Source organism: Stigmatopora nigra, chromosome 15 (assembly GCF_051989575.1).
Source record: "Stigmatopora nigra isolate UIUO_SnigA chromosome 15, RoL_Snig_1.1, whole genome shotgun sequence".
Taxonomy (NCBI): domain Eukaryota; kingdom Metazoa; phylum Chordata; class Actinopteri; order Syngnathiformes; family Syngnathidae; genus Stigmatopora; species Stigmatopora nigra.
The window spans coordinates 8,059,051-8,075,830 of NC_135522.1; the positions used below are offsets into that span (position 1 = coordinate 8,059,051).

At 35.8% G+C, this 16,780-nt stretch overlaps 1 long non-coding RNA gene across 1 annotated transcript; it reads left to right on the forward strand.

Moving 5' to 3' along the window:
* Positions 1 to 409: 409 nt before the first annotated feature.
* On the forward strand, positions 410 to 15,766 carry LOC144209141 (uncharacterized). Its single transcript, XR_013329010.1, has 3 exons — positions 410 to 786; positions 15,384 to 15,507; positions 15,604 to 15,766. It is a non-coding gene; the product is annotated as an uncharacterized LOC144209141 (long non-coding RNA).
* Positions 15,767 to 16,780: the final 1,014 nt, after the last annotated feature.

Consider the following 16,780-nt stretch of genomic DNA (forward strand, 5'->3'; position numbering starts at 1 on the left):
ATTTCCTGAATATATAATAAGATAATTCAAGACTTTTAGCCAGGTTTGAAAGAGAGTCTATGTTTTAGTGCAAAAATAGACACTTTTCTTTTTGTTATTTTTTCTTGATTTATTCATTTACTGACCATTTGGGAGAACTATTAAAACAAACTCTGCACACATTCCCTTATTAACTTTTACTCCTATGAAAACAGTGTGTTCTCAAATATTTTAAACTGACCAAAAACAAGATGATCAAATTGCCAATGAAAAAATAATCACTGCTAACCCTCCCAGTAAAATTGTAATTAGCAGACAGTGCATTATTATGACTCTCTTTGTTACATCTTTTATATTTAGAGAACCTATAGAGTAGAGGTGGCCAACTCCGGTCCTAGAGAGCCCTGATCCAGTCCGTTTTCCCTATCACCCTCTTCTACCACAGCTGAATCAAATGATCAATTCATCAGTAAGTTGTCCAGAAGCTTGATACTGATCCCGATTATTTGATTATTGTTGTTGGAGGAAGATATGGAAAACAAACCGGACTGGTATTGACCACCCCTACTGTAGAGGATGAACTATTTAGACATAAGAAGAAGAAATGCTATATTAATAGATGATAAAAAGCCTTGTGAAAGTTCAACAAGAGCCAAACATTGGTGAAGATCTGGACAGAAAGTCATATTTTCCACAAAACAGTCCTTTCTGGCTTCTTGTTTAAAAAAAAGTGAACAAAAGTCCCATCAGTTGCAGCAGTTTGGAACTTTCCAGAATTGCACTGCTGCCATTGTCTTCCTGTTACCGGTAAGCCTTCCTTTTGGATTAAAAATAATCATAATATTCCACTGGCTGGGTTCATTTTGCATTAAAAATAATAATAATAAAATTCCACTGGCTGGGTTTGCTGTTCCCAGTGATGTAACACAATGAGGTTAGTTATCCAAAGCAATAAGGCCTTTTTGCCCTTTGTGTGCTGCAATGACAACTGGCAGGAAATGGATATGTATGCTGAATTGTACCTCCAGAGTATTGTTGCAATGACAGAATGGTATGAACTTAGTTATTTAGAGGATATTGCAACATCTATTTCTTCTTTGGATTTCCCCTTATTGTAGTAGTTTGAAATTAAGGACTTAGTGTTTTGACTATCTGTCAGTTATTGCAGAACTCATTGTTTGTTTTAAAACTGCAATTATTTCACAGTATATGAACATTCATCTTAAAATGTGAGACAACTTCTTGTATAAATGACTGGTATTTGCTGAAGTATTTAAATTTCATGTTTAGAGTTATGATAATGTAGATACTAATGTTTGAATTTTTAAAAAATGACAGTTTATGGGCACATAAGTGCATCAGTATTTTCAGAAAGTGGCAGTTGGATATTTTATCAATGCCAGTACTATTTCCCCAAAATGTACCTTAAATTTGTCTTTTAGTATGCATGTGTAATAGTATAACTGACATCATAAAAGGTTGCAGGGGGTGCAGGAGCCTATCCCAGATAACTATGTTGGTCAGCCAATTGCAGATTTTACATAGTAAAATTAAGTAATTTCACCTTATTGTAAATGCATTGTGGTGTGTACTGTTAATCCTCATGGCTATTATTGGTGTATTTATCACACTGTGCAGAAAGAAGTAATTATTGAGCCCTGCCTAAATGAGTTTGGGCACAGAGTTGAGAAGCCTGAGATACTTAAGTGGATTAACTGTTTGGAAAGAAAAAAAAAGAAGAGGGAACACCCGAGAAGATCACAGCCACTGATTTGCATCATCAACTTGAAGCGCTTGCGTGGTTAATCTGTGCTCACAGGGCAGCGATGCACATCAGGGGTAATGGCTAGAGAAAGGATTCCTCTCATGAGCAATATCACCCACGCGTTTGTCAAATTTCACATTTGAATGTATTACATTTGGACGTCTATTTAACCATGCAATTGTATTATTGTTGTTGTTTTTACTTCAACCAGCACAAATCCTATAAATCAAGTTTAACAACAACAACAACAAAATCATAAACAAAATAAAATGATGTGAGTAAATAAAGGTGACTGTTCAGATTTGCACAATGTTAAGAAACTTTAACAATAAAGTAAATTTGCACAGATTCATACTCTGTGAGATATATAAATCAATACCTTACCTTTACCATGTACTCAGTTTTGATTGGAAATGTGCTACATCAAAATGTAATGAGTATTGCAGTATTTGCTCAAATATGGCGATGACATCACTCTTTTATGGCAGTTTTATGCCCCTAGAGCCATTTTTTTCCATATCATGACTTAACATAGTCGGGTAAAAGAAGGTATTATTACACAAAAGAACCAAATACCACGATTGTTTAACATAATATTTCCACAAAGAGGAATATCCCCCCCCCCCCCAAAACTGTACATTTTTCTGCAGCCATCTATCCCATGTGTCTATTTTTCCCAAGCCCTCTTTCCCAGTCATGTGATGCGAAGTAGCCTAGTGGGAACTAAAGAGTGAAGCATCTTTGGGGATGTAAGCAGAGCTTAAAGAGCCACTTCATATCAGGCCATTGCAGCACACACACCAGGGATACATATAGGCGCAAACGTGCCTGCACACACACACACACACACACACACACACACACACACACACACACACACACACACACACACACACACACACACACACACACACACACACACACACACACACACACACACACACACACACACACACACACACACCCACACACTCAACAAATGCATTACACCCTCCGCATTTGACACTAACACCTTTTTTAGAGTCCTCCCAACCCCCGACTTTTCTTTCAATCTCCAATTCATACCCCCCCAAACCTCTCCATTTCTCTGTCTGTCTTTCAATGCTCATGGTTCAAAAGCTGTATTTCTGGCTTACTACATTGGGGGTACAAAAGCTCTTCTCATGCATCCTGGAGAAAAACCCCACTAGAGAGGCCTCCATCCCATCTTGGATACGAGAGTGCACACAGACAGAGAGCTTTCTTCTCATTACCATTTCCATACAGGATTAAGCCACTTGGCTTTAGGATCTTGTGTAGTATATTTTAACCCTCCCCGACTCCCATGTGCATTCTCTGGCTCTTACTTAAATGCGCAATGAGACAATAGGCTCATAAAATACTTCTTTTTCATGTCTATCCTCACACATAATCACATGAAGGCCAGAGTGTATAGATCTCATTGAAGAGTATGTCATTTATTTCCTGAAGGAGCTCCTTCCCGTTACACCCTGCATAATAAATCATTAAATGCAATTTGACATCTTTTGTAATGAAAACATTCTTAGCAATCTTTATTGAAGTTTTATTAAGATGTGTATCATTAGTATTGATTTAACCACATATTTAGTGGTCACTAATATTTAATGGACATCTAGGATGTATATAGCATTATACAACGTGAAATTTAAAAAGAAAATGAAAATCATTGTTGCATAGTTTATGTATTTTCATAACTATAAATAAATGTGTCTTATAGTGTGTCAAAGTCGTGGTGATGGTATGTTAAGTCAAAGAGCAGTATTAGACAAAATACCGGCCTCTTTAGATTAATAAAACTTTTCTAATATATCCGTTTTTACAAATTTAAAGTGCAGTATTTTGACCAGTACCAAAACTCAAATGAATATTTCTATTTCAATCCTCTGCAATCAAAAACACTTGAATGGATTCCTAAAATTAATTTATCACCCAGCCTTATGCATTTTGTAAAGTCCAGATACCCACATATTTACCTCAAATACACAAAGTATTTGCACTGTATCTCACTATTCCCCAAAAACACTATTAAGAATGATAATAACTTGACCTCCAAATTTTGGAAGATTACTTAAAGGTGTATTAAATAGGACATTCCACTATAATCTAGTTTTAAGTCAACAAGTGGCTGAAAATGTGTTTTTTATACTTTAAATCAGTGACAAAAATGGAAAATAGAAATAAAAACATGTGGAATTTTCCTCCTAAATGCTTGACTCTACTCCTGCAACACTCCCACTCCTCATTGGGGTACATTCATATTTGAAATTCTCCCAGACAAAAGCAAACTCCAAAGTGACTTTGGGGTCTGGGATCTTCAAATAAACCCACCCTGGGTGTCATGGGGACCAGGAAGTGGAATTAACTGCTATATTAGCTGACCTTCATCTTGTTGTTTGTCACAACGTGGCTGGCTGGGTCCGAGGCCGGCCTGTAACCACGGTCTCCGGGCCCAACAATGTGGGCATTTCCCTCGCCGAAAACACACACACACACACACACACACACACACACACACACACACACACACACACACAGAAACACAGGCTTTGGAGTTTACTGAGCAAACATGAAGAACTGTGCCAAACACTTCTCGCTCCCACATTTCACAATCACTTTTTCTATTGCCACAATCCCCCCCCCCACAAACCCATCCACCCCCTATCTTTGCTCTTACTCGTCCATGGAGCTCTGAGAAGCTCGCAGACTGTTCTAAGTTGAGTGTGAGACAGAAGTTGTGGGAAAACAAAGCACTGACCTATGATGAGATTTAGTGTTTGAAAAACTATTGAAGCATGTGTCAGTATGTCTGTAATTCGTAGAATCTTGGCAAATATTAAGCCTGTCTCTTTACAATCAAATGGCTTATTTTATACTGGTCCAAGCGTCATAAAGTTTTATGGCCAATTTACTGAAACAGTAATCATAATGAATTACATTTTTTGAAAATGTCTTTTGACACAACAGTATATATAATGTGCTACAATCATTTCAACTATGAAATATTTTTGTTAAGGTATTGACCAGCATTAGCGTCACACAACATTTTGAAAAATAGTGTTTTAGCACTCAGAAACATAAATAAATAACAATAAAATGAATTATACAAGGACAATACACACCATTGGTGGTGCCCATATGTAGTCAGAATAGGCTTCTATCCTTGTGAAGATAAGCGGCTCAGAAAATGAAGAAATGAATGAATGAATTTACTTATAAATGACCCTCTTTCACTGAATCTGTTTTGTTCCGTAAAGTTGTATCCTTCCGATTTAAAAAGTCAACTCGTGATAGGGCAAGTGACCCCAGGATGCCCCCAAAAAGTAGCAAATGAACAAAAATTAACAGGAACTGACCTATAAGCAACCCAAAATTGAAAAGGAAATGACCAAAAATGATCTTTGAAAATGCCTACCATTGTTAATGACAGATGCCCAATTCATGTATATACTGGCAAGGTTAATTGTGAATGCATATGTTTCAGTGTCATTCATTTTGACTGTGAGGAGGGGAGATAGGTCACACAATATTGTGTGTAACAAACAATACTACAGATTTGTAAAGTTAAGATTAAATGACAAGAGAATGTCAGCAAAATATCAAATCCCAGTGGGTGATGTTGTTTTTTGGATCATTGGGTTAGTCTCACAGAAGATGCTCACCACTCATCCCACAAGGCATCAAAGCGCAGAGTCCATCAAAGGCTTCGTATCGATTTGCCCATTGAACACGCCTCAGTCACAGCAATTTTCACAGAAGGAAGATTTACCAGCAAGTCAGGCTGTCTGCCAAAAGTAAATCAATGTGGAGATTACCTTAGAGATCTCACAAAACTTTAAGTGCCAATATAAACACCAGAGTATTTTTTTTATACTCGTAAATATTTCTAAAACTGCTAGAGTTATTCCTAGAGACATGGCTCATGTAGTTTAGCGTTCTGGTCATTCATTTACAACCCGTTTATCCTGATCAGAGACACGGGCTACACCCTAAACTGGTCGCCCGCCAGGTCAACCACAGAGACAGACGCCCATTTCCACTCAAAATCACAGTGGAAATCGATCCTAAGCTTCCCAAAATCAGCCGAATGAACCACTACGCCATCATGTGCAATTTTAGGTCACTTCCTATTAATTTGGGGCATTTTCTCCGGTCATTCCTTGCCTTTCATTGACAACGCTAGAAGGATTATTTCTCCACTATCTATTTTTTTTAAATTACATTTTAATATTTCTTAATACATTCCTTTTTACTTGATTTTGTACTTTATACTTTTTAATTTAATGATGAATGAGGAGTATGTTAATACTTTAGTCCTTTTTTTTCTGTTTATGTTTCATATGTACTGTTAACGGATGCACTTTTTTATATGTATCGTATCTTGTACTGACCCGGCCCCTTTGTCAAAATTTTAAAGGCAACGTGGCCCCTGGGTCGAAAAGTTTGCCCACCCCTGATGTAGCGGCATGTATGTTTCCTGGCTTGAGTCCAGAAAAAAGTTTTACCGCAATTCTATGGTTGGTGTTCTCATCATCAGAATGCATGAAATGTTGCTCCCTAATGATATAGAGTATATGAAATATGGAGCAGTAATTTCTTCCAATAACCTATTAAAAAAATCCCCCTCAACCCTTCATAAATGTTGTGAGTAACCAACCAGGACAGGAGCATCTAGTCAATTGGCATTTCATTTGCCTTTTGCGTCCAGGAAAAGAAAGCTGCGGCTAAACTTTTTCATGTTTGAGATTCCTGATGTCCACTTCCATTTAGACAGGAGTGGTTGTCAGATTTGACAGAAGTGACCTAACCTTTGTTCTGATTTCACTCCTAGAATTTTTATTGGGGGGCACACAGTTTTTTTTCCACAAATAGCCATTTCCAATGGAAAAAGCTTTTAAATTTCAGTTGCTTAAAATGAACAAGGATGTGACACAAATTGAACTTATTGACAATGATAGGCGTCCAATCCACTTTGGCTGAAGATGTGATAGACAAAAATTCTGAAAATCAGCAACTCACTAGCAATACATTTAAATAAAAACACACAATGGCATACAATAAACCAGTAAGAAAGTTAAATAATAAAAGAGGAAATTAAAAACAATGAATGAAAATAGATTAGCTTGCCACCCATTTATTGTCCACCGCCTGATGCCTGTAGTTACCTAGGATATGCTCCAGCACCCCCTGCAACCCCTGTGAGGATAAGCAGTTCAGAAATTGAATGAATGAAAATAAAAAAGTTCCACAATTGGGCATTAAAGTTATGAATGCACTGAACTTAAGTATAGTATTTTATCCCTGATTTAAAGGCCCTTTACGTAGCTTGTTCTAAAGGTGAGAAAAGTCATAACTTTAAATAAAGATGTGAGATCACAAGTCCAAGACTGCATAAATAAGAATATAAATCACTAGCACTACAATATGTTTGAAATTTTTACCGGTGGAACTAGAATGGATCATATGGAAAAGACTCCTTTCCCACATGTGCATGTCTGTTAAGCGGCTGGAAAAAGGAATGCCAATCATCAGACCCCATGAGGCCAGTACAATGTGCATGTAAAATGTGCGTTGCAAGTTACAACATTCCTGCCAGTTGCGAACCAAGTCAAAATGGCATATGTACTACGTACGCCACAGTCTAGCATGCGTGTTAAGACTGACTGCATGCTGTGTGGGAGGTGTTGTGAACACTCACTGGACACTGTCTTTTCTCGCATCTGGCTATCAGAAGCGTATGTGAACACATGGGCCCATTAGTTCTGCCTCCCAGTGGACTCCCTCCTCATCCTATGCTGGTGTGATCTCACTGGGGCCCATGCCAGTTCTCCCCAAGGAGCCATAACCACCCAGGCACCAGAACAAATAGCTCAGCACTTGCTCATACGTCTTTATGGTGGGTGATTCCTCGTCCGGTTTCCAGAACTTCAAAGTACTAGGTTCAGACAATTGATCTACTGATCGGTTTCCTCATTTCGAACCCGCCACGTAAGCCGAGTGAGGCATCAAACGTTTTGCTGATGTGAGTGTCTGTGTCTGCTTTGTAGCAGGAATTGTATTATTTAGGGTCAATCGGATTTATTAGGGCCAAAACCAAAGTATATTTTGTATTGTTTTTTTCTGTTCATGGTTGCTTTTTTGAATTAAATTTTCTGACTACGATAAATTGTAGTTATTCATAAGAAACATACAATAAAATAATTGTTAATACAGCAATTGGCTGGCAACCAAGTTGGCTGGGATAGATTTCAGCACCCCCCACAAACCTTGTAAGGTTAAGTGGTATGGAAAATGAATGAATAATTATGAATTAACAAAATATAGATATATAATTATTCAGCTATGTTGTACAAATCGGATTTAGAGTTCTGAGTTATGCAGAAAACTGTAGATTTAATGATATAGAGGCTTTTATTTCATTATATTATCATTGAAGTAAACTAAAGTTGAACATGAGTGTTGATACCAAAATAATTCCTGTTCTGGTCTTCCAGTCGTCCTCTTCAGCTTTGTTCCAACCAATTTTTTTGGCAAATAAAAGCAATAATTTAAGAATATCAGCATATTCAGTGTATTAATTGCAATTTAAACTTGTTTTCATGTGAGGCAGTTTGAAAAAAAACATCACATCGTGTGTCATATAAATTCAATTTAAGTGTTGCCATTGCACTTTTTCGACAGATTTTAATAACAAAGCATCTGATAAACGTCTTGATGAAAGCATACAACGATTGGGCAAGATTAGAATTATTTTCTTAAATTTAAACTGTTACAAATTCATGTTTGGAAACTGACCAGTGGAAATGGAAACCTAGCTAATGTCTTGCAAGTGAAAACCTCCTGCAGAGACAAACTCAACAAACCAGCACCTGTGGGTGCTAGAAAGTCACCCTATGTGACAGATCACACACAGTAAGTCATTCTGGGTGAAAGCTTTTTAACATATCAGCAATTTACAACCATGACACTAGCTCCTCTGTGGGTATTACAGTGTGCAAATTGCCCTTGAACATTTCCACAGGTGTCAGAAATATGGATACTTCAACAATTCAAGGCCAAATTCATTCATTCTGGCTCCCTTTTTAACTCTTTAGCTGCCTGTGATGATGATATATGGTCAATCCATTGAACTAGAAGGGCTTCGAATTAATAAATGAATTAAGGTTAACTTTTTTGCCAGTCCTCCCAGTTTAAACGGAATGGAAATCTTCATATGTCAAACTAGTCATTAGTTGGGTTTATTTATATGTATTCTTCCATTCAGTCATTTTCTGAGCCACTTGTCCTTATAAGGGACGCAGGGGGTGCTGGTGCCTTTTATTTTATTTCTAAAAGAATAATAAAAATAGAATATTTGAATAGTGGAGCCCCAGTTGGCCTTCTGATTGAAAGAAAACTACCATTTAGGACCCCAAAAAGATGTGTTTGATATCCCTAATCTATCAGAAGAGAATGTACAAGTCTGCAAGTCACATTTTATAGTTGGCATAGAAGAATATTTTGTTATTATTGTAAATGTCAAGTTGAATAAGTTATCGCACCACACCTCATAGCTCTATAGTGGTGAAGCCCTGATTTACAATACAAAAAGCTCACGATAAAAGCCTGGCATGGGATTCATCATTCCGTTCAGACAGACTGGTGCCGGTTCTCCTGCTTGTGAGACGCACAACTCTGTAAAGGGATTTCTAAGCTTTAATAGATGAGTTGCCAAACCACACAACAATGGAACAGACAAAATATTGCCATTCAAAAAAACTATTATGTACCAAAGATTTTATGTTTTACTGGTTTTACGAGGTGGATTGAGATAGGCAAGACCACAGAAGGCCCGAGTACCAAAGAAAAATGATCATTTCCCAAGTTCAATTCCCTTCCCACATTGTGATCTCCATACTAACCAGTAAATAGTAACCAAACACACGTTGCCTGCTGTAAATTGTAAATGTCAATGGTGCTGGAGTGTCACACTCGCATGCACCCACACGCTCATCACTCGGCAGCCCAAGACAATTTCTCTTCATTAGTATTTGAAATCATGCTAGATAGGAGTATGGCGACAGGTTGCTGTTAATGTGTGATTTGAGCAGTCACTGATTAGACATCCGCTGTGGTAGGTCGTGTGCTGTTTAAAGGCCCAGAACAACAACCTCGAGCTGTTATCCCCAGACAGCTGTCACCATCCCTATTCACGGAAGCAACACGGCAGGAAAACACTAATCATGTCATCGCTGTTCCGTATAGAAGCAAGAGCTCTATTTAGTAAGATAGCAGCTTGTAATTACATTGTCCTCACTGCGGTGGGCCCTGATTAATTCTTATCTTTGTCCCTTGCTTGGAATTTTGTCTTTTAATTGTATGGGTTGCTGAAATAGAAAGTGAAATGAATTATTGAATATATCTATTTATATATATATATATATATATATATATATATATATATATATATATATATATATATATATATATATATATATATATATATATATATATATATATATATATATATATATATATATATATATATATATATATATATATATATATATATATATATATATATATATATATATATATATATATATATATATATATATATATATATATATATATATATATATATATATATATATATATATATTTGATATATTGTCACACTCATACCTGGCATTACACTTTAACCAACCGAAAATTGATGCGCTAACAAATATAGACATAAATATTACATATAAAGGCATTTTTTTAAACAAACCTGGATCCATCAAGAAATGCCAACAGCATTATATCACTGACAGTAAGATAAAATGCACACTGATCGACCTCTCCATCCCCCCTGAGGATGCTCCTGAGACTTTCAATTTGGCACGCACGATCGACTGAGCCTGATGTTGAACACATTACCTTGTGGAGGTGCACACATGGAGGATAAAGTAGCTGTCATCGAGGTTACTTCATCTTATTGTTTTTGGCAGCACATGTCTGGATGTGGCAATCCATTTTGAAGCACCTTCAGACTCGGTGACATGCACTTGTGCGTGGAATGCACAGCTCTACATGGGTGACATGGAACATGTATCAAGTGTTCTGAGCCGCCAACCTTCCTTCTCACAAACGCCACATAAGGATATTCTGCACCTTACTGTGTAGGTGTGTAGCTACTGTGCAAAATGCCTTGGAAAAAGTTGCAGTGAAATTGTTTGCCTTCTGTTCCAATAGATAAAGAATGGTCAAATATTATGGGAATGCATTAAGGCCGTAAAGAAAACAATACAAAACATAAGTAATCACACTTAACTCATTGGCTACCATTAACGACATTGGACATCCTATATATCGACTTTTGACATTTGGCCATAGCACTGAACTTCTAAGAATTCACGACCAGCCTTTGAGTTTAATAGAATTGCACTTCTATCAATGTCAGTGGCATGCAATGAGTTCAAGAACTAATAATAGTAACAACAATTTTTTTTAAAGGTATTGATTTTTTTATAGTGTTCCTTATAGTTTTTTTTTAAATAATCAAACAGTGCATCATTAAAATATTGTTTGGTAATTATTCATATACACAATTTCTTAATTCTGTCAATTTATTAAAATATTTCATTGTACATCATGGAAATAAAACAAGAGTTTTATGGTTAAAAGGGCATTTTGTCTTGAAATAATGTATAAAAGTCCAAAGCTTATCCAAACTATAAATGACACTATTTATAATATACCAGCAAGCTATATTCAGGTGCAAAATTGGGGATTTTATTTTGATGCCATATCAACTAACACCAGTATTACAAATGCACGTAACTTTTTGCCGTAGATTCATTGCAAAAAAACTAAAAGAAATACTTGTACTCTTGTCCAAAAATAACTCTGGGTTCTTCTTATCCAGTCCGGCATTTTAAAATCCCCTAATTTCTACGTAAAATCCTGACTTTTAGATTAAAAGTCACCATAGCTGAATATTTTATTTGTTCGTTACTGCATGCAATCATTCAGGCTTTTTCCAAGAGTGGAAGCATAAAGATTAGTAGTTTATCCAATTAGTCTTTTACCCTCCTAAAGGATCAGGCATATCTAAAGGATGTGGCCCACACTGAAGTGCAGTTGGAATTCCTACAGATTACTGCATTCAATAAAAACTGAGAGGCCTAAATCCAAAGGCACCACTGTTTATAATCTGGATTTTTTTTTCTTCCTCAACTAATATTCATTGACGTTTCTGAAGGTTTTAAATAGGAGCTTTCCAGACAGGAAATCTTAGATAATTGAGGCGTGAAAGATAACTGCTTCACTTCAAAAAGACCCCACACTGTGTTTGCTTGATCTCATTCAAACTTTTCTAAGAAAAGTTAAGTATTCTGTTAGTTTTGACTGCAAATATGTGGGATTTCTATTATAAGACTCATATTATCATTTGTATTTCATCATAAACTGAAATTATAGTAAAGAAAAGTTTTTAAAAGTCTTAAATATCATTTTCGGAAGCATTTAAATCAAGAATTATTCCCAACAAGCGGGCAATAAAAACTTTGACTATACCCTAAATTTGAATTGGTGTGGTTTTGACCAAGTGGCAGAGTTTTGCGATGTGGTTATCACTTTTGCAGTTCAACATAATTTTTTACGACATATAAAACCTAGTGGTCAGCAAACTGTTCTCAAAATCATTTCAAATCTGGGCTTTCACTTAAATGCAACACCCAAAAGGAGGGTCAACATTGGTGGTAGACTTTTTCTGACACATATTGCCCCCTGCAGGGGAAATTTTGGAAAATGGTAAGAGGATTCTCTCCACAGATTTATTAATTATCATTTAACATATAATCACTCAAATGCATTTTTAAATCATTGACTTCTACTGGCAGTAATAGATGTCCAAACTATTTTAATTGGGAGAGTTGGCAGCAAATGAACGAATAGATATGATGTCTACCAGTGATCAATTTGTAAAAAAATATATATATATTTTGGTTTTATATTGTATTGTTGACATTAAAACATATTATTACATCATTGACTTCTACTACCAGCAATAGATGTCCAAACCATTTGAATTAGGGAGGTTGGCAGTAAATGAACAAATGAATAGTCTACCAATGAATGTCAACCAATGATAAATTTATATAAAAATTTCTATTTTTGGCTTTATTTCTTTATGGGTTGAAATTAAAACACATTATTTAATCATTGGCTTCTATTGCCATCAATAGAGGTCCAAACCATTTGACCTAGGATGGTCGGCAGTGAATGAACGAATCGTGATAGCCATTTAAAAGTTCTGTTTTTATCTTTTATGATTTTACGCCAATCATCATCAATGGCAGTGGAATTAGTTTTTTCATAGTAATTCCTTTCTCAAAGAAGTCACCACAGATGAGAATAGGAAGACTTTTTCATCAACAGAGACATTTACATCCGAGATGGAATTATTGCTCTTGTCATTTATCATCACTGCAATACTGAGCATGTATAGTGTTGTCTTGTGTCTTCACCCACACAACTGGGTGGTCTTCTGATCCCAAAGTGACCCCTAGTGCAGACCTTTGTGCAGAGCCCCTTTGCTCCGACATGAACCCTACTTTTGTTTTTTTGTGACAGGGGCCACTGATTCACGACACATTATGTACTATACAAAGGAACAACCAGATGGTCTTTTTCTTTTTCTTTTCAAAACCAGGGCAAAACTTTTAGTATGTCAAATCAAATGTTGTTCTCTGTTGACATATGAAAATACTCTAAAAAACACAAATAGAATATTGAATTTGTAACTCACACAGAATTGACTACAATTGAACATTTTTATCAAAGTCATTCTCTTCCATTAAATAATATCAGTCAAATATGTTATTTAGTGTGTTTTTTTGCAGAAAACAATGCTAAGCAAGGTGGTAGAGACCCTTTAAATAATTTTGAAATGATGACTATTATGTTATATTATGACCCATTTATTTACAAAAAGGCAGAAAATTAAAATAACATTTTAAACAAACAAAATACAATCCAATTTAGTCCAATGACACACAATTTGTTGCCAGTCAATTGCTTTTTTTGATACATTATTGAACTAAATAACATAGTGAGTTTAAAAGATGACTTAAAAATGTATGGACATACAAAAGCACAATTGTGTTGGATTTTAACAGTACCTAACTGAATTTAAATCTTGGTTCAGGTCTACCATGTGGTCATCAACCATTCAAAACTTAAAATTAGGACCACTTTTTCAAAATCCAAATGGAAGCTGCCAGTAGAGTGATATCAGCACAATGGTTCAATGCAATAAATCAGGGGGCCATGAACAAAGCTGTGAAGCACAATCCTCCCACTAACATGCTAAATGCCCGGTTTTATGAGCAAAATATCTTTTTAAATTCCTACCTCTCCTGCCTTCTTTTTACATTGTAAAAGTAGTTGTTTTTCTCTCTCCAGCACAGTAATAAATGAACTTAAAGTAAACAGTGCATAATTGTGATACAAAGATTAATATATGACAGCATTCTAATGCCTGCACTTGGGTATTGTCGATATTATCAATATCAAATTACTAATACTAATAACTTTGATTAAAAAAATAGAAATCCTTTTCATTCTTGAGATATCTTGAACATAACTGTATTGACAGAGAACTTTTTGATTTTTGGACCTCTGTTTTGTTATCTAGCTATTTATTCTTATCTATTTATTTTTATTTTAGTTTATTTCATGTGTTTCAGTTTCCTTTCCCAAGAAAACAAGTCATAGAATTCACATTTTACCAGAGGAGGGAGCCATAATATTGTTTATGCTGTCACTGTGGAAGAAAATAACATTTCACCAGAGGAGGGAGCCATGTCATTTGTATTGTGCCACTGTTAGTAAAAAAGGTCTTATATATTTTGAGTCACCATGAAGAATTTGGTCTGAGGTATCTTAATGTGGGAAAATAGATTACATAATCTGAAAAATAAAAGAAACAATTAGTTAAGGTTGTTGGAAATTCAATTTAGGCCTTTTAGGAGTTTGCAGGGTCTCACATTTCATTCCATATTTCCAAAACATGCATGTTGTCCATAATTTAAATGCAAACGTGATTGTGAATGACATTTTGTAGCCCACTACCATTGAATTACAACTAGTTTGCAGGTAAGGCTCTAACTCACCTGCAATTCTAATGAGGCCACACACATCTTAAAAATGGCTGGTTCAAAGCACTTCAATAAAACAAACACATTTTCAGGTCAGAAAAGAATTTCTGGCAATGATTGCTCTTTACTATGCACGCTGCTCCAAGCATTTTCTGCATCACTAAAAGAAAAATTTGCACTTCAATAGAAACTAAATGTGACATCACATTCCAAATCTTGTTATTTATAGAACAGGTAAACAACTACAGATCTGTGATCAAAAAACAAATGTTTCTATGTATTTTAATACTTGAATAGACACAGCGTGAGCCTTTTTTTTGGTCAAAAATCATGTTCACATTTAAGCAGATGCTTTAATTTTTGATGATTGATAATTGTTGTCATCAATTAATGTGGTGAGGAATATTTAGGAGGCGGGTGAGAAGTGGGGAAGTAATAAAGCCATGAGCGTATTTCACGTGTCGGGAATTTTAAACGCATTTCTTCTTCTTTGCCAGCTGGGTGCTTTGCTAGATTGGAGTCTAATTTCCTGCTGTAACTGATAACGGTTGACATCTGGTGTCTCTAAGACGGGTTAGTGATGAAAAGGCAAAGATATGTCTAGTCTACACCATTTGAAAGGTATTGCTGTGTTATAGTTGATTGGTGTATGCTGTTTTGGTCAATAGTTGTCAACCGTTTGTGCAAGTGTTATTTCTTTATTTATCTATTTTTTAGGAGGCCAGAGGCTTTTGTCCAGTTCTGAGTAGCTGCAGAAATCCATAAAAGAAATCATATGACCTGCGCCAACAGCATTAAGATGAAAGACAAGTGACAAGATGTGAGTTATTGCCAGCTCAGATGAGGCCTGCATAATCTGGGATTTGGTAGAAGCCAGATATCGCCCACACGGCTCCGTCTGTTTCCTTTCTACAGAAACAGATCTGCAACAAAGGTCAGTTCTTGTGAAAACTTAGGAAAAAGTTCAATTGATTTGATCTAATCAGCTTCTTATAAGAAAATCTAGCAGATATTCGACTGGTATTCTCATCTTGGATGATACATTTAATTCATTGAATGAATTAATTTGAGGGTTTTTTTTTAGTTTTCAGATGAAAAATAAATAAAATAAAAGTTTTTGTTATTGATTGCCAAAATTGAGATGTTATTCCATGAGGAATAGTGAAGCTATTATCTTGTTTTAGGGAGCTGACAGCAAAAGTAGGGTGAAAGAAAATTAGTTACCACTTACTAAATCATTAAAAGAAGCTTTAAACAAAAAAAATCTTATGAAAGAGTGTCTGTTTTGTGGTGTTATGGCTCAGTCTAGCAAATGTCGCCATCACAGTCTTAGAAGATGACATTATTCTCCATATTGTCATTGCATATATAAATTATGCCACCAGTTGTAAGCATGCCTTCACTTAATATTGAACCCACATTGTGGGTTCAATGATCTCCATGATTTCCATGATATTCCACCATTTGTAATTCTCCACTAACTAAGAGGCACCTTATATCAAATTAACAAAACAATTGAGGTGAATAACTATAGAATAGATGGCAGCAGCTTTAAATGTCCGCAGGGTCATTATTGCAGTAGATAAAAGACTGAATGTCTCATCTAGCCATCCGATTGTAGAAAAAAAATGAGAAATACTTGGCAGTTTCATCACTTCATACGCCGCTCGTTCATTTTAGCTATCGGATGTTAACATGGGAGAGAATCATCATCATCATCGGCGATGCTGCTAGGAAAGGAACATCATTCTGACGTGAAGTATTTCTTACATCTAATAGCGTTTGCTATGGGGAGGAGAGCATTTACTCAATGCTGGAAGAAAATCTAGTGGGAGTGTTGGTGGGGCAGCCCTGAACACTTAAATGAAGCTCTTTAACTTCATGCCAAAGGAAT